Source organism: Clarias gariepinus, chromosome 12 (assembly GCF_024256425.1).
Source record: "Clarias gariepinus isolate MV-2021 ecotype Netherlands chromosome 12, CGAR_prim_01v2, whole genome shotgun sequence".
NCBI lineage: Eukaryota > Metazoa > Chordata > Actinopteri > Siluriformes > Clariidae > Clarias > Clarias gariepinus.
Window position 1 is genome coordinate 32,003,936 of NC_071111.1, and position 18,565 is coordinate 32,022,500.

Consider the following 18,565-nt stretch of genomic DNA (forward strand, 5'->3'; position numbering starts at 1 on the left):
TTAACCCGTGAATTTATGCTTTTTTACAAACAATTTATTAATTTAAAAAAGGATTCCACTTTTCTTTTCTTCAGTTTTGCATTTAATATTGAATTTCTTGCTGATTTCATTTTTCAGGCAGTGACCTCATTATGAACTTATTGTTCAATTCTCTCTGGGAGACTAAACCCTGCTTAATCTCTCTCTCTCACACACACACACACACACACACACACACACACACACACACACACACACCATGCCCGAGTCTTAGTAACACTTTGTTTTTTTTAAACTTAGACATGTCACTAAAATTTTGTGTTGAAATGAAATAAGATTTAGTTTTAAATAATAAATTTAAATCAGAGGAACTTTACCATTGCACGATCCTAACGCCAATGCAGGAGTCATGCTAATTAGCGTCTTGTTGTGAGATGCTTTTCTGAGAGAGAGAGAGCTTATTCAGGTGGTCTGTCTGCTCGACCCCGCCTGACCTTTCTCCTCCCTCATGGTGTGTGTGTGTGTGTGTGTGTGTGTGTGTGTGTGTGTGTACTTGCACATGGTGAGTGCTGTCTGATGGTGCTGGAGGATGAAAATATAATCAACACTTTCCCCTCTGATAATCACTAAGTGCTGCGAGATTGTTCAGGCTGGGCTGAGATGATGGTGATGTTACATAACCACAGGCTGCTGCTCGTATAGTGTGTGTGTGTGTGTGTGTGTGTGTGTGTGTGTGTGTGTGTGTGTGATGTCCTACATATAGCTTCCTGTAGGGGCTGAACACACATCAGTGATATGCAGACCTGTGTGGGAGTGCATCTACCTGCGTGTGTGTGTGTGCGTGTGTGTGTGTGCGTGTGCGTGTGTGTTTACACAGGAGTGTACTCATGTATGAGAGGTGTATGTCAGTCAGCAGAGAACAGGGAAACAAAATCTATGCTTGTGTGACGCATCCTCCAGAGCACAACAAACAACAACAACAACAATAATAACACTAATAATAATAACAATAATAATAATAACAATAATAATAAGAAACGGCATGTAAAAGAGCCGGGCTGAGAAACATTCACGCTTCCTATCTCCTGTCCGTGAGGTTCAGCGCGTGAGCTCCATCACACCAGAAGCAACGATAAGAAACAAAAGAGCGTTTTTCTTATTTTTCTCCCGTCTGTCTGCGTCTGCACGTGAATGTGAGCGTCTGAGTCTGTCTGCTCTCCGTCTGCACCGTCACATCTATTCATTCTGCATAAACACTATTAGCAGCTGGCAAGCTTTATCTTCAGCAAACACATCGGCAGCATAAAGACACACAGAGACAGAACGAGAGAGACAGAGAGACAGAGACGGATAGAGAGAGGGAGAGAGAAAGAGAGAAAGACTCACAGATCGAAGAAGTGATAGAAATGCTGCTGCTTCGAGAGCTTCTCCAAGCTGCATCTCGCATGCGTCTCTGTGGTGTGAGGCTCTAACTGAGCATGCCCAGAAGGCTACACGCAGGTTTATACACAGCCACATGATGGAGGTCCTCGGCAGGACCTCATTCTCCCGCGCACAGGTTCCTGCTCTCTCACACACACACACACACACACACACACACTACACCTCACACTGAAAGCCTTTTAAATCAGTGCAAAATGTCTACCGAGTTCTGACTGATTACACTGGCAAGACTGTGTGTGTGTGTGTGTGTGTGTGTGTGTGTGTGTGTGTGTGATTGAGAGATTTCCCCCCTCTATATACCATCCTGTGGTAATGGACCGAGTCACAGTGTTTGTGAAACTAACTAGGTCAATGGTCTGAGTAGGACAGAGGAACAGGACGGGGGAACAGGACAGGGGGAACAGGACGGGGGAACAGGACAGGGGGAACAGGACGGGGGAACAGGACAGGACAGGACCTCAATACCACCTGTGTTTTTTAAATAAGTAATGTTTACAAACTTTGAATGAAACTCTGATTGAAAGCAGCTTGTTTGATGTGACAGTGTTTTCACCATAATTAGTTAATTCCACCCGACCTGACGAGAGACAGTCCACCAGTCTAGTGAGTATGTGTGAGTGGGCGTGTCCCAGGTGTTGTCCAGTGGTTAATGACACTAACTGTGTGTCTCAGCGTGGGTGAGAGTAGGTCTGTACGGTCCGCAGTACTGAGGAGAGAGCAGCTGTCTGACTAAACCCACATTCACACCCAGTCACAGAAGCACTTTCAGTAAGAACACACATCTGATAACGTTATGGCGTCTTAAACAACACGCCGTCTCTAGTGTAGAAGCCGCCTTTTTGGCTCGGGAGGGAAAGTTCCACCTCTGTAATCACCTCATCATCACCATCACACGCCTGCCACAAAGTGGTTTCTTCAAAAAAAGGGAGAAGGTTTTGGGTGCGAGGTCGGGGGGGGGGGGTCGGGTTGGGGGGTGGCTGGGGGCATGAGGGAGCATTTCATAGCCAAGTCACCCGCAGGGTTCACCATTTCCTGAGCTGAATCGGCTGCCGCGGTGTCATGAAGAACACTTCCATCTGCACTTCCATCTTTTAAACGGGTGCAGAGTTTTGGTTTTGACCCGCTAACGGCATCGAGCGGAACTATACCGCGGGTTTTTTAAACAAGAAGAAATATTAATGATGTACTCATTTCCGGAGGCATTAGCTGGGAAATATTTACAAAGCAACCAAGAAATATTACAATAATAACCCATGAATTTAAAGTATCAGTAGTAACCCATGATGTCATCACCACCATAATAAGAGATAATTACTGCAGTGATCAATACGGTTCAGCTGTAACAGGTTATTTAACCCTGACTGATGCAGTGAGGAGCTTCTCACTTCCTAAAATATTCATGTCAGAAGACGCATCATGTGGGCGTGGCCAAGATGTTCCTCTGTTGCAGAAAGGTGACATTATTGTCCTGCATCAAGCAAAGAAAACAACCAAGGAGATTCCTGAAACTGCTAACACTGGCATTAAGAACTGATGGCATTAAGAACTGTACCATGCATTATCAAACAGTGATGTTTTTGCAGTGTGCTGTATGAAGAGATGACGTCATATCTCAGGATTCTCTGGCCCACTGTCATGTACTTACAGTTCTCCTATAAATAGCCCACACTGTACAGATGACTGGGGACTCTGGGTGAGATCAGGAAGCCTGAAATGTTCGAGGTCTTAATTCAGGAGAAAACAAGAATGTTGATTTGAGGATAAAGGTCTTTTCTAGCCGACTTCACATTCAGGATTCTCTCAGTGCACCGTTACTCCCTGACCTTGATCAGGTACCATACGCTGCTCAATCTCTGAGGACTGTGAGATTCGTCACAGATACCTCTCGGTGGATAAACCGAGACAAAAACCTCTTCATAGCGTGAATCTAACGTTAATCCCGTATCTACAGTTCTATAAAGAGGAATAAAGGAGAGAGAGGGAACGGCAGAGAGAGGAGGAGAGACCGAGAGATTATGAACCACAACCATCAATGCCATCTCTACACTACCTCTGTCTAGTTGCCATGGCGACCATCTGTCTCTAATGCACACACACACATACACACACGCTGTTGGCAGAGGGCAGCACATTGTGACAAAGGAACACACTCCTCTAGTGTTCTGCAGTTTCCCAGTAACATGAGTACCACAGAGCATCAACATAAAGCGCGTCACGTCCCTGAGGCTGGGAGAGGAACATCCCAAAACTGGGAGAGTTGCAGTTCTGAGCTTGAGAGTCCTGAGATTGGGCAATAAAAGACTCAGGACTGGGGCGGAAAAAACCCGAGACCCAATAACAGGAGAGTACAGAACCCAGGAGGGTGAAGAACCCAGACTGGGAGGATAAGGACCTGAAACCGGGAGGGTAGGGACCTGAGACCGGGAGGGTAAAGAACCCAGACTGGGAGGGTAAAGAACCCAGACTGAGGGGGGAAGGACCTGAGACCGGGAGGGTAAAGAACCCAGACTGGGAGGATAAGGACCTGAGACCGGGAGGGTAAAGAACCCAGACTGGGAGGGTAAGGACCTGAAACCGGGAGGGTAGGGACCTGAGACCGGGAGGGTAAAGAACCCAGACTGGGAGGGTAAAGAACCCAGACTGGGAGGGTAAAGAACCCAGACTGGGAGGGTAAAGAACCCAGACTGGGAGGGTAAGGACCTGAGACCGGGAGGGTAAAGAACCCAGACTGGGAGGGTAAAGAACCCAGACTGGGAGGGTAGGGACCTGAGACTGGGAGGGTAAAGAACCCAGACTGGGAGGGTAAGGACCTGAGACCGGGAGGGTAAAGAACCCAGACTGGGAGGGTAAAGAACCCAGACTGGGAGGGTAGGGACCTGAGACTGGGAGGGTAAAGAACCCAGACTGGGAGGGTAGGGACCTGAGACTGGGAGGGTAAAGAACCCAGACTGGGAGGGTAAGGACCTGAGACCGGGAGGGTAAAGAACCCAGACTGGGAGGGTAAGGACCTGAGACCGGGAGGGTAAAGAACCCAGACTGGGAGGGTAGGGACCTGAGACTGGGAGGGTAAAGAACCCAGACTGGGAGGGTAAGGACCTGAAACCGGGAGGGTAGGGACCTGAGACCGGACGGGGAAAGAACCCAGACCGGGAGGGTAAAGAACCCAGACTGGGAGGGTAAGGACCTGAGACCGGAAGGGGGGAAGTCCAGAGGGTAAGAGAGACAGGTTGAGTCCTGAAGATGAAACAGTCTGCAGTTTATTCCACAACTTGTTACACTGTAATGTTATCTCAATAAACATGAATACATTGAGAATGCAGAACGTACAGAAAAATATACAAGAATCCAAGCAACATGTAAATCTAACCATGGACTGATGTGTTCGTTATGAACTGTATGTTACGGTAGCTAGCTTTAGGAGTCAGACATCACTACTACAACTTCTCTTTAAAACAAGGCCACGCCCACACGTGTGGACAGGATGGATGAGAAAGGGTTCTGGTGTAAATGCTCCCGCAAGGTACCAAGATGTTTTGGGATTCAGAAGAATTCACCACACCATCAGTGTTCACCCGAGCCGATCAGCCACCGGCCGTAACGCAGAACCCGCGCAGCACCGGCGCAGCACACACAGGTTTAACGCCAGGATTCGTGTATGATAATCCTGTTTTTCCTGAAAAATAAAAGTCAACAATAACAGCAGCTCAGAATATGGAAAAGAGATGAAGCTTACCTGCAGGTGATCACAAAACCAGGCAGGACATGGAAGAGAAAAAAAAGAGGAGAGAGATATTAGACTAGTAGTGGAGATGATAGGGAGATCTTTAGAGACTGGAGCATCTCCAAGAGTTTAATCAGCGTGTTAGAAATGTCACAATGTGTGTGTGTGTGTGTGTGTGTGTGTGTGTGTGTGTGTGTAATGTGATGTTCAGTGAAGGACCAACGTTAAAGAGCAAAGTTAGCTTGAATGTTTTTCCTTTCGCATTTTCGGAGAGATGAACTGGAGAAACGGTCTGAGAAGAGTCTGGAACCTGGTGTAGAACCTCCTGGATCAGGTCATGTTCAGGAGCCTGGGGTCTGCTATGATCATTACAGCCTCCTGAGCTGTGTTTCATCTTCACGTGAGATGTTCCTTGTGTCTCTCACACACTCACACACACCATTACAGTCCGGCGCACTGTGGCCATGTGATCAAAAATCAACGGAATCACCATGAGTCAGTCTCGTCAAGGAAATAAGCAGAAAAGAGAGCTGCGTGTGTGTGTGTGTGTGTGTGTCTGAGAGACTGCACAGAGGCGTGACTCAATGAGTCCAGGTCTGACTTCATGCCTGTAAAGCACTTATGCAACTAGTCTTTCTGTAATGTATTGGTTACACCAGACCTCCTTCTTTAATCTTTAATTATTCTTATTTTAACAGACTGCAGTGTCGTCACAGGACTGGACTGGGGTTCGGTTTCCTTCCCTTTACATGAAAACTGTGCAGAGTAAAATCCTGTGGATCCAGATGTTCGATTAGTCCGGATGATTCTCGACATTTTATTCCACCTTGGCTCAGTAATAACTCTTTCATTATTATTATTAACAGATTATACGGCGTGCAGTCTTTCCATTATTTACTTTAGCTTCACTAAAGAAGGAACATCTGGTTTAAATTAAAAGTCTGCAGACGCAGATAAAGGAAGGCCGAGTGAGACACAAACAGCGTGTAGATCACCGTCGAAATACAAGTAACACAATGTGGAGCAAAAAAAACCCATAACACACTGACACACACATTACAGCGGTTCACGGTGCAAGCTGAATTAAAGCCTTCCTTTAATTGGAGATGAATAAGGAACCAGCTCCCCCTGCTGGACTCCAGGAGTTATTACATGCTGTACATCAAACCCAGCTAGAACAAATAAATAATAAATAAATAAGAGCATCCCAGGACATATATCTCACCGTGAGGAATTCAGTGAGAGCTTTTACACACACACACACACACACAAAGGTTATATAATATAATATAATAAAATAATATAAACCAGTGACGTATGTATTTAAGTCCGGTGTGAGAGTGGACACACAGCACTGCAGTAAGGTTTCACTGTAGGTTTGATGAATGTTGATCTTTAACGTAGTACTTTACATTACTTTAAGCTTCTTATATTAAAACGATGTATGTTTTTGTACACCTTAAATACTCTTCTAGCTATAAATATGACTGTAATTAGAAATCACTGGTCTAGAGGCGTATTCATCAAAAACAATCACTTTTTTCTGATTAAAAAACCCGACCCTCAGCGCCCCGCCTCTCAGTGCCCCGCCCCTCAGCCCCCTGTCCATCAGCCCCTCGACCCCCATACCCCCCGACCCCGTGCTCATTAGCAGCCCGTGTGTCCTGCATTACGGCCAGCGGCTAAAATGAACTCATATTTCAACAAAGTGAAAACGTGTGAAAACGCATGTTTGATGCATGCATAGTATGTTTAGATTAGCCGTGCTGTGTATTAGCATCGTTAGCAGTTCAAGAGGACTGTGCTACCAACAGCAAGGGATGAAAGTTTTGAGAATAACACAAGTGATGATTTTCACAAAGTCTGCTGCCTCAGTGTTTATGATGAAAAACTGCATAAACTCCAGAATGATATGAAGAGTTGAAATAAAATGCAATTAAAGGCAAAGTCTGTCTGTCTTTACCATAGAAATGAACAAAGTTTTTTTTTTTGGCCCCGGCTTCGTTCACACACACACACACACACACCAGAGTCAGCACGTTGTATGTACAGTATCACTGCATCGTCTATAAACCCAGCTGTAACAGAGATCAGCCGATCACGTGGCAGCAGCACAACACCTTCCATCACACACAGGCCGAGAGATTCGCATCGAACATCAGAAGGAGTGAAAGTGTAATCTCGGTGAGTTTAACCGCCACGCTTGTTGGTACCAGATGGTTTGGTCTGAGTTTTTCAGAGACGTCTGATCTGGGTGGAAGCGCTGTGCTGATAAGAGACATCAGAGGAAACGGCCAGATTGCTCCGAGCTGCCAGGAAGGATAGAGAGACTGAAATAATCACAGATTATAAGTGCAGTGTGCAAAAAAAACAACACAAGACATCAGACACCAGGTGGACGAACTACAACAGCAGGGGACCGGTGTGGGTTCCTCTCCTGGGACCATTCATGCACAAGAACCTACTGTTCTACACTACAGTGCAGAGTTCACACGGCAAGATACCAAAAAAAAAGAAAAGTATATATATATATATATAAATAAATGAATTACAATATTATAATACAATATTATCTTCTCTTCTTTGTTCAGTGTTGTTTGTACTTCTGACACGAAGCCCTGATGTGTGCAGATGTTCCAGCGCTGCGTCCTCATTGGTCAGCTGTTCGTTAATCTGTTGAGCTTCACCGGACAAGAAAATGGAGGAAGTGCATTCTTCTGGATAAAAAGCGCTAGAACCTTAACACCTGATCGTGTTTATGTTCAAGTGTGTATTATCTACTACACAAAAGAAGACAAAAGCACAAGAAGACAAAAGCTGGCCAAAGAGGACGCAGCGCTGTGCCCTACTCACGGGAGATTTGTGTCAGAAGTACAAACACAGCGGAACCTCAGCATATGGACGACCCGCCGCTCAGAACTTCCACGATAACTGAAATCTTGCAGGAAATTTTCCCCGGCATACGAAGCATTTTTTGCATATGAGCGGCAGAAAGAAGAAAAGGGAGTCGCTTTCAGATTTCATTTTTAAAGCAGCCGGTGCCGAGAGGAATCGTAGATTAATGTTACATGAGGTTTAATGTCTATTTATTTCATATTTCACTTTATTTACATGTCTATGCTAAATGTTTTGATTGTTATTACTGGGTGGCTGGAACAAATTATCTGTATTTACATTATTTCCTATGGGACATTGTGTTTCACAATACAACACTTCAGCTTAAGAACTCGCCTCCGGAGCGGATTAAACTCGTATGATTCCAGTTTGGGGTTTGGTTTTGCAATTATTATTTTCAATATACGGAATTTTTCAGTTTTCCTTTTCGACACAAACGCATGCAGGCTCTCTCTCTCTCACACACACACAAACAGCAAGACTGAATAAACAGTACATCACAGTAACACTGTATCCTACACTAACACTAGTGTGTGTGTGTGTGTGTGTGTGTGTGAGATCCGCAGTCCAGACCCAGGCTATAATTAGCGGGTGGTGTCAGGGAGGAGCAGGAAATGCTAATCATAACTGAAATCAGTGCGCGATCCTGACGACATCAGTGCTGATCCGGGACCAGCTGAACTTCACCCAGAGCTTCTCGTACGCTGACTCAAATGAAAGCAACACTTCCACTAACATGTGCGAGCTACAAGGCCACAATTAGCATCACGCACGCACGCACGCCTGCCTTCTGGCCGAGTTCCTCTTTCCTGTGCTGGCAGTGCGTTAGCGCTCGTAAAAGTGTTTTCTAACAAGGAGTCTTTCAATGCAAGTACGTTTAAAGGAAATGCAGAGAGGTGGGAATTTATACGAGGCCGGCTCCAGCCCGTGGGGGAACCGAGGCCTCGCGCTGGAAACCAATCTGAGCAGATCAATCTTCCTCGTTGGTCTTTATGGGACATTTGTTTGCTCAGAGATGCCATTCGCAGAGCTCCAGCAGATGAACAAACGCAACGTGAATAATGAGCGACTGAATCATTTCAGAACAGGGTGCATGCAGTGACTCGCCGCGGTAAGGATAGGAACCGGAGGGAGGGGTTTCGTTTTCTCCGTACCCCAGAGTGTGTGTGTGTGTGTGTGTGTGTGTGTGTGCTGTTCCACATGCAGCCAGAATTACGGTTATTAAGAAGATTTAAAGTCAGAGCACATTTCAATTACGCTGCACATTAGCCTGAGCGGACTGGGAGGCCCGGGAGGAGGAGAGCGTGTGGGCCGAGTCCCGCCGCCCCTGAGGAGGGAGGCGCTGCCACGTGAGGAGCGCTTAAACATTAGCACCAGGAATCACACTCGCTTATTTATTAATGCTAGAACAAGCGAGTCTTTGAGAAACATTTCACTCGGTGTTGTGCTCCAGATGACCAGGGCGTAGTGCACGAATCCAGGGCGCCTGCAGCAAGGGGAGACGTGCAGGAGACGTGCAGGAGACATGCAGGAGACGTGCAGGACTAGTGTCAGTCTTTCCTATACATACAGAGTGACATGAATTCATTTTACACTGTAACAAGTGATGCGAAATAATTACCAAGACCTTTAGAAGCAACAGGATGAGGTCATAAACCGAAACGTACAAACATACAAATCAGTCGCACCGCCACGCGACGTGTGTGCATCACAGAAACCCTGTGCTAGGTGTGTGTGTGTGTGTGTTCAAGCCGCAGTTTCCCCTGACTGGTCATCATGTCATCACGTTAAACACCGTCTTTAATCTAAACGGTGTCTGCGGGAAGCCACAGGACTGCCGCACGTTGCGCGCATGGCAGACGAGGCACAAACATTCAACGGGAGATTTAGGGACAACAAACCGGCCATAATGCCTCCTGCAGACGAGACGTCTGAGACAGGAGTGGAGGCTCTACCACATTCCAGAAGTGTCTCGTCCGCTCTGCTCATGAACATCCTGTGTGTTTTTGTCCATCTCTTTTGTTCAGGTTAAATACCAATGTCTTGTCCTACACAATGTGCAAACGTGTGTGTGTGTGTGTGTGTGTGTGTGTGTATGCGCCATTATAATATTACAGAGTGTGCGCCTCTTATAGAACACATCCTGAACCAGACGCAGGTCAAGAGTGCACCAGCGTCATGATTAGCGAGTGCAGGAGAACAACGCGCCGGAAAACACAAAGGCCTCTTATTTTATCGTGATGCAGCGCTGTCTGACTAGAAGATCAAAACCTTTACATTTTGAACCTGTAATAAGTGATGCACCGTCCTCCTCGTCCTCCTGAACAGTGCTCTAGATGTCACACCTGAACACGTCTGTACGCTGCCTAGCGTGTGCTACACAGTATAACACACTTGAAGACAAAAAGTGCTCAGATGTGTGTTAATGCAACATTACTCCCTGAACATGGAGTAGTTGGTAGTCAGAGCTCACACCAGCTTTACTCACACACTGTGGCATGGAGCTCGACTCATGAGAACATCTAAAGGATAAAAAAGATCTGAAATTGAAAGAGAAATACAGAACTGAGAGTGTGTGTGTGTGTGTGTGTGTGTGTGTGTGTGTGTGTGCTACAGGGTCAAATACAGTTTATCTAAACAATGTTAAATGATTAAGGTTATTACACCATATGGATAAAAGTATCTGTCCAAATCTGTTCATTATTGAATTCAGGTGTTTCAATCAGGTCCTCTTAGCATACAAAGACAACTTGGACGATTCTCTGCTTCCAACGATCCATGAAAGGCCCTTTTCTATTCCAACCTGCCCCAGTGCACAAAGCAAGGACTATACAGTAAAGACACGGTTTAATGAGTTCGGTGTGGAAGAACTCGAGCGGCCCGAACACGGAGCCCTGACCTCAACCCCATCGAGCACCTTTGGGACGAACTGGAACAGAGATTGTGAGCCAGACCTTCTCAACATCAGTGTTTGACCTAATAAACGCTCTACAGAATAAACAGACACGAATTCACAGAAACATCTTGTGGACGGCCTTCCAAGGAGAGTGGAAGCTGTTAGAGCTGCAAAAGAGGGACAGACTCCATACTGAAGTGTACAATGTCACTGCAGGTTTGGACAAATACTTATGTCCACATAAGCAGTGCAATAGTCATATTCTTATAAAAAAAACCCTGAATGTTTCATGTTTACCAGGAGATCCACATCAAATTTCAGCCAGAACTGCTTGGTCTACTCTAGACCTTCAGTTTGTGCCTCGGTGACAAAGAACCAAGAGCAGCTTTTTTAATGTGCATGATGGCCATTTTATCAGTTTTACAGCACTGGACTGAATCTGATTGTAATGTAGAGCTCTTTACACTTCATCCTGCTGCTTTTACCCGCAGTCACATCATCAGTAAACCCCAGAGAGCCAGTTCCACACACATGACACCGTAACACTGCCTCCACCATGTCTAATAATCATGTGGTACACTTTGGATCATGAGGCCTTCCTTTCCTTCTGCATATTCTTCCATCTGCATCATTTCTTCATGAAGTAAATCTTAGCTTGATCTGCCTGGAGCCCCCATCTCCAGATATTTTTCAGATGTTCTGCTCCCAGTGGTCCGTATCTTGAGGTAAACCCTGTGCATGCACCTTCCTGAATGTGTCTCTTGACTGTAGACTTTGACGAGGGTACACTTACAGTACGTCCTCTGGAGTGTTCATGACTTGGCTAGATGTGGTAAAGGGGTTTTTCTTACCAATGAGGGACTCCTGTGATCATCCACTTTAGTAATCTTCTCTGATCTTTCAGGTCTTCAGGAGTTGCTGAGCTCAGCGGTGCATTTGATCTTTTTATGAACTGACCAACCTGATTGATGATTCAGGGCGCTTTCACATTAGGGACGATTGATTAGTACCGTGTCCAGGAACAACCACCTCCCCTCCTCCACTGGCCACGTTCACATTATTATTGTTATTATCCATACTTATGTACCCTTGTGTATTTACACACTCAGATACAGCAGTTAGCAGTAAGCACCTAGTTGGTTTGAGCCCCACCACCACCAAATGGCCAGTGTTGAGCCCTTAACACTGTACTGCTCAAATTTAGAAGTCACTCTAAATAAACTGATCTGCCAAATGCTGTAAGTGTAAAAGACTATTGGACACTCCAACTTTCTGCTGTCTTTGTCTCTGATTGGTCCGTTTTCTTTGTACTCGTTTAATTTCCAACTAATGATGTCTTCCTCTGCATCAGCACCTCTCTGGACTTCATGACAAATTCAACACTGGGAATCAACTGCAGAACTTTATTCTCTTCAACTTCTCAGGAAATCTCGAAGAATCCCACCACACCTGGACATCAAACTCAGTCAGCTGTCCAATTACTTCTGTGGTTTTGTTCAGGATGTTCAGGATCTAATGCTTCACAACGACAACATCAGAATCTGAAAGCGGAGGCGCGGATGAACGTTACAGGCGACTCGGCAGTAAAACATCAGTGAGCTAGTTTCTTGATTTTAAATTTCAGCCGGTGTTTAATTAGAAAGCTAAGCGAGTTCTAGCTCAGAGTTAGCAGGATAACTTCAGTCATATGATAGTTGTCTACTTTGTTGAGATGAAATTGGCACTGATGAAAGATGGAGCTGTCTGCTCTCGACTCGCAGAGACGTCTGATCCGATTAGGGTGCCGTACACATCAGAGAGTGTGTGTGTGTGTGTGTGTGTGTGTGTGTGTGTGTGTGACGCTTTCCTGAGTTTGACAAGAACACAATGTTTTATATAAAATCTTCAGCTTGCTTTTAAAGATCAGAGTAGTCTCCTGCATGATGGTAGAGCCAAAAATATCCACCTGACCATCTGTGTTACTTACTGTAGGGGGGGTGTTCAAGTCAAACTGGGACTCTTGATTGTACAGAATAACAGAAGACAGTTCTGAAAGTAAAAGCTCCCTTTATTTCTCTATATAACCCCCTGATACACTACTGCACTTATCTACTGCTCTGCATGGTTCACGCCTGAAACGCTGGCCTCCCAGGAACTCCTTTAATGTCTTTCCCAAACATGGGGTGATGTCTTAGGACTGAACGGGTGATAACTCCCAGCCGAGTTCCTGTAACGTGCAAGTGGTGTTGGTGAATGAGTGTGTGTACAGTTCATACACACAGATGTTTTTCTTCCGAAAGTCGGCGGATAAGAAGGATCGGCGTTAAGGATCAGACATTCCACCCGCTGAATGTTGAAGGGAACGTCTGCAGTGCTCTCCGAGCTGGGATCGTCGTTCACTGATGGGCTCCATTTAAACGTTCGCGGCGGTCCAATGTCTTACTGCCACTGAGAGTCTCATCACCGTACTGTGTTTGAAGTCTTCTGTAAATGTCACTCTCCTGTTTCACGCCTTCATCCACTAGAAATTCATCACCAGTCCTGGTTTGACTTGAACACCCTCGTATATATTTCAGGGAATTGTATCCGGTTCCTCGCATGACGTTTGATATCGAATCTAATCATCTGACACGTGTTTTATAAAAGAGGCCTCAGAGGCGTAAAGTCGAGTGTTTTCCTCTCCATCTGTCAACAGACCTGAGGATTAAGGAGCATGTCGTGTCAGCGTTATTTTATCCTCCCGGTGTAATTTACTGCCGCGCACAGACTGCACAGGGCGAAAGGAAAAACTGAGTACACGCGACCGTGTCAGGGATTTTTCACCGCTGAGTTTGATGGACATGTGGACACATCTGGCAGCACTACGTAAAAACGTTCATTACACTATTATTATGATTATTATGATTATTATTATCATTCTTTAGGAAAACTTAAGATTTCTTTGAGAAAGGATGAAAAGACAAGAAAGTATTTCCTTTGTAGATGAGCGTCAAATCAGATCCCTCTAGACATCTCGAATTCTTATACGGCAGGAGACAGAACTAGCAAAGCTGGGAAGCAGAGAAAAAGCACTCAAAGCTCTAAAACACCGCACATGGCACCGAGCCCATAGCCTGGGAGCGCGGGTGATTAAACAAGCCTAAACCCGGAGAACTCGCTACACCGGGGAAAGCAGCAGAGTCAGACACACACAGTAAACCTCACTCACTCGCTCACTCGCTCACTCACTCACTCGCTCGCTCAGCCCTTACTGAAATGAGGGCTTTGTGGGGTTTGCGGTTGTACAGCATTACATGACTGCCATGGCATCTCGCGGAACTGGCGCAGAGGCTGAAAGGGCAAATACATCGGCTGGGTCTGAGCCCCGTCCCTCAGACGGCTGTTGACCGCGCGAAGGAGACAGGAAGAGTGAACGCGGTCTGCATGCAAGAACAGGATCGCTACAGGAGAAAGAGCCGTGAACACTTCACCCAGCAGAGGGCGCTTTGAGAGACCCAGCGGCCGAATGTTTACGTTAGGGAGCGTGTTGGTGCCTGCAGACTTAAACAGACGATAAATATTAAACAGATGAACAGACGTCATGTATGTGACAGTAATCTGTGTGTGAGCTCACTGTGAGTGCGGACACAATCAATCCTCCACATCTTTATGTGCTCACATCTCATTTCACACACACTTACAGGTTCCTTTATTGCTCCTCTCTCTCTTACACACACACACACACACACACTCTGACACACAGTGTAATTTACTTCCCCAGGAGAATGACAAGTGACTGAGGGTCTTGTAACCGCCATCACGCTGAAGCACAAGGAGATCGTTTCCAACTCCCACACAGGCCGTGTGAATAAGAGTTGATGGAGAAGCAATCATCTACTCCTACTGACACACTCCCACACACACACACACACACACACGGTTCCATCTTTTTACACCAGTAGCACTAGCGGTCCTTATTGAATATTTTAGCAGCACTGCTTAAAATATGAATGTGTTGCAGTGCCATGTGTATGACATACGCTTTCATAACAAACCGACACTTTACAGAAATATCAACATCCTTTTCTTTTTCTTAGGAAACGATCAGTGTGTCTGCGTCTGCAGGGTTCGTGCTTCATGCCGGTGTCATGACTCGGAAGCTCTGGTTTCTCCTGCAGACTCTGAGCCTCAGTGAGAGCGGTTTGTACCAGACTGTGAGAATAAGATCCTCAGCATATAAACACCCTACCTTAAATATTTGCAAGAAATTGGTCTCAGCATACGAAGTATTTTCAGCAGAAGGAAAGAGAGACGCTTTCAGTTTGGGTTTTAAAGCAGCCGGTGCCAAAAGGAATCATAAATTAAGTTTTAATGAGGTTTAATATATTCTATATATAGGTCTATATATTTCAGATTTTACTTTATTTACATGTCTTTACTAAATGTCTTGCTTCTTTTTTTTGGGGGGGGGACAGTGGTGGGACAGTGAGGGGGCAGTGAGGGGACAGTGATGGGACAGTGAGGGGGCAGTGAGGGGACAGTGAGGGGACAGTGGTGGGGCAGTGGTGGGGCAGTGAGGGGACAGTGGTGGGGCAGTGGTGGGGCAGTGGTGGGACAGTGAGGGGACAGTGGTGGGACAGTGAGGGGGCAGTGAGGGGACAGTGGTGGGGCAGTAGTGGGACAGTGAGGGGACAGTGAGGGGACAGTGGTGGGACAGTGGTGGGACAGTGAGGGGACAGTGGTGGGGCAGTGGTGGGGCAGTAGTGGGACAGTGAGGGGACAGTGAGGGGACAGTGGTGGGACAGTGAGGGGACAGTGAGGGGACAGTGGTGGGACAGTGAGGGGACAGTGGTGGGGCAGTGGTGGGGCAGTAGTGGGACAGTGAGGGGACAGTGAGGGGACAGTGGTGGGACAGTGAGGGGACAGTGAGGGGACAGTGGTGGGACAGTGAGGGGACAGTGAGGGGACAGTGGCGGCGAGGCAGTGGCGGCGAGGCAGTGGCGGCGAGGCAATGGAGGCGAGGCAGTGGTGGGACAGTGAGGGGAGAGTGAGGGGAGAGTGGTGAGACAACATGGGGAATGAACCGTGAGAGGAACCGGACTGTACAGGACACGCAAGGTCACCTCAGAGACAGCGGCTAGTGGAAGTGTCTCCAGCAGGTTTGGTCTTGTGTATCACACATGCACTTCAGGGTTAATAGAGACAGATTACTGCAGTGTGTCCAACGTACAGTAAATCTACAGTCCAGATTACAGATCTTTACAGCTAAACTCCAGGTGCTGATGTTCCTGTGTATTGACTGTGGAGGCGTGGCTAGCTGTCCTAAAGCCTGCAGCGCGTCTGGTGTCCTGACGAGCGAGCGCTGTACACAGGAATCCTCAGATAATCAGCTTTACTTAATCTCCAGCCAGAGTGTCCAAACACTTGGGCTTAAACACGTTCCTCTCCACACACCTCAGATTAGCATCGGGTTCCAGCGCCGAGACAATTAAAGCGGCACTCTGCTTTACTCGAACCCTGGGACGTGGTTATCTGTTCTATGATGGGATACGAACACTCCCTCATCAGGAGTTCATCTGGAGAGAGCGTGCGGCTGTGTTTCTGAGCCCGCAGTCAGAGACAGTGTCTTTATGTCCTTGGCATCAGGGGAAAACTGGGACAAACATTTGCATACGGCCTGCAAATGTACAGATCTGGAACAGTGCGGGAGAAACGGGAGGAGAACTGGAGTGTGTAGTGTCCGTGCAGGAGGAGGAGGAGCTTCAGACTTTACTATACATCTCCATTAGGAAGCCAGACTGAAGTGTGTGTGTGTGTGTGTGTGTGTGTGTGTGTGTGAGAGCTGTAGACTGGTGGAGGAGCGTGTTCTCCTTACAGTGTGAACACCATTACAACTCTACACCACTGGTCTAGTGTGTGCGTGTTCTGCTTACAGTGTGTGTGTGTGTGTGTGTGTGTTACAGGAATAAATCATCTTCAGATACAAGAACCTACTGCAACACCTTCAGGTTCGCACACACACACACACACACACTGACCCAAAGAGACACAACACACACACAGACACACACTCTCTCTCTCTGTCTACACACACATGAAATAAAATGAATTATTAAAAGAACAGATTTAACTGTAACACTAACTGCTACTGGAGATGATAACACTGTAGGTACACATCGTACACACACACACACACACACACACAGAGCGAGAGCTGCTACGGTCCCAGTGCAGTGACTGACTCACGCTCCGATGAGGGGGCGGAGTCAGCGTGGTGACTCAGAGACAGCCCGGTCCTGCTGGGTGAGGTTCATGAGCCGTGTGCGCGTCAGTGCCAGCGACGCTCTCGAACCCTCACTGAGAACAAACTGCCAAAGTGCAATAACACAATATCTAAAGCGCAGGGACCCGAACCCCCGGGCGAACGTGTTCACCTTCAACATCGCTCCAGGTGTGCACGGGCGACATGCTCCGGTCCAATCCCAGGGGAAAGAACACACACTTTAGTTCCGTCTGTAACTCGACCCGTCTGTAACGCAGCCAGCTGATGGTGCAATCAGAGCAGGTGTCAGGCTGTTACAGGACGGCTCTCTCAACGTTCTTACTTCAGTTTACATTCTTTCACTCTTGCACAGAGTCGTTTGTTTTTTAGGGTCAAGGTTGCGTAACTTCAGCACTACATCGAGTTAAACCTGTGGAGGCTTTAAAAAGAAACACACAGTACTGTGAGCACCGCGGTATCTCTAGCACAAACGTTAGCAAAAGGAACCTAGTCTTATTCTCCAGCACGCTCAGTAACACCTACCAGGACACATGTTGGGAACCACAAAAACATGGAATAAGGGGAGGTTTTCTACAGAGAATAAACAGAGTCAGGGTTCAGGGTGAAAATAACCGGTAGTGTTCGATGCAGTGTATACTGTAAACTGGGAGGTTTTACTGAGTGTGCTGGAGAGGAGGAGGAGGTGGAGGAGGAGGCTAAGACTTTTGCACAATACTGTATGCGCACTGTGGCCTTGCACCTCCTCCAGGGTCTGGGTTTAATTCCCGCCTCGGGGCCTGTGTGTCTGTGTGTGTGTGTGTGTGTGTGTGTTTTCTCCCAGTGTGTGGTGGGTTTCCTCCTGGTACTCTGGTTTCCTCCCACAGTCCAAATTCATGCAGATTAGACTAACTGGCGTCCTCAGATTGCCTGTAGTGTGTAAATGAGTGTGTTTGTATCCCATCACACACACATGCACTGTGACATCATTAGTCATACTATCAATTTTCAATCAGCATCATCATCCTCTCGTTCTAACTCGAACCCATTCACACGTGGTTGACGTACGCGGTACACACGGCACGGCTCGCTTCAGCTCCGGCTCAGGAGGACCGCAGGACCGCAGGACCGCCTGGGAAACCCTGACGCGTTACCTCTCACAGCTTCCGCGCGTCAGAGCTAATTAATTACAGCCGCTTAGGAAATAACGATGCCTTCCTGGGACGCGATGGAGTGAGAGAGAGAGAACGAGAGGAGACAGAGACCCACAGGTCCAGGGCAGGTCCACTAAAGGGATATTATGGGATATCGACTGTAGCGGAAGTTTAAGACAGAATATAATAATAAACCAGCAAAAACAGGAAACTGGTGTAGGATTACATCACAACAATGTCATAAGAGACCAGACACAACA

General features: G+C 46.8%; 1 protein-coding gene across 13 annotated transcripts in view; it reads right to left on the reverse strand.

The window, feature by feature from the left end:
* Positions 1 to 18,565, reverse strand: part of plekha5 (pleckstrin homology domain containing, family A member 5) — a 120,625-nt gene that overhangs the window by 62,116 nt on the left and 39,944 nt on the right. Inside the window, exon 1 of one of the 13 annotated variants that reach the window (XM_053508224.1) lies at positions 1,366 to 1,443. The exons of 11 other annotated variants lie outside the window; for them this stretch is intronic. The gene's annotated coding sequence lies outside the window, so the exon portion shown is untranslated. Of the gene's footprint in view, positions 1 to 1,365; positions 1,444 to 18,565 lie in introns of those variants that run through there. One more of the 13 variants, XM_053508226.1, reaches the window with a different exon arrangement.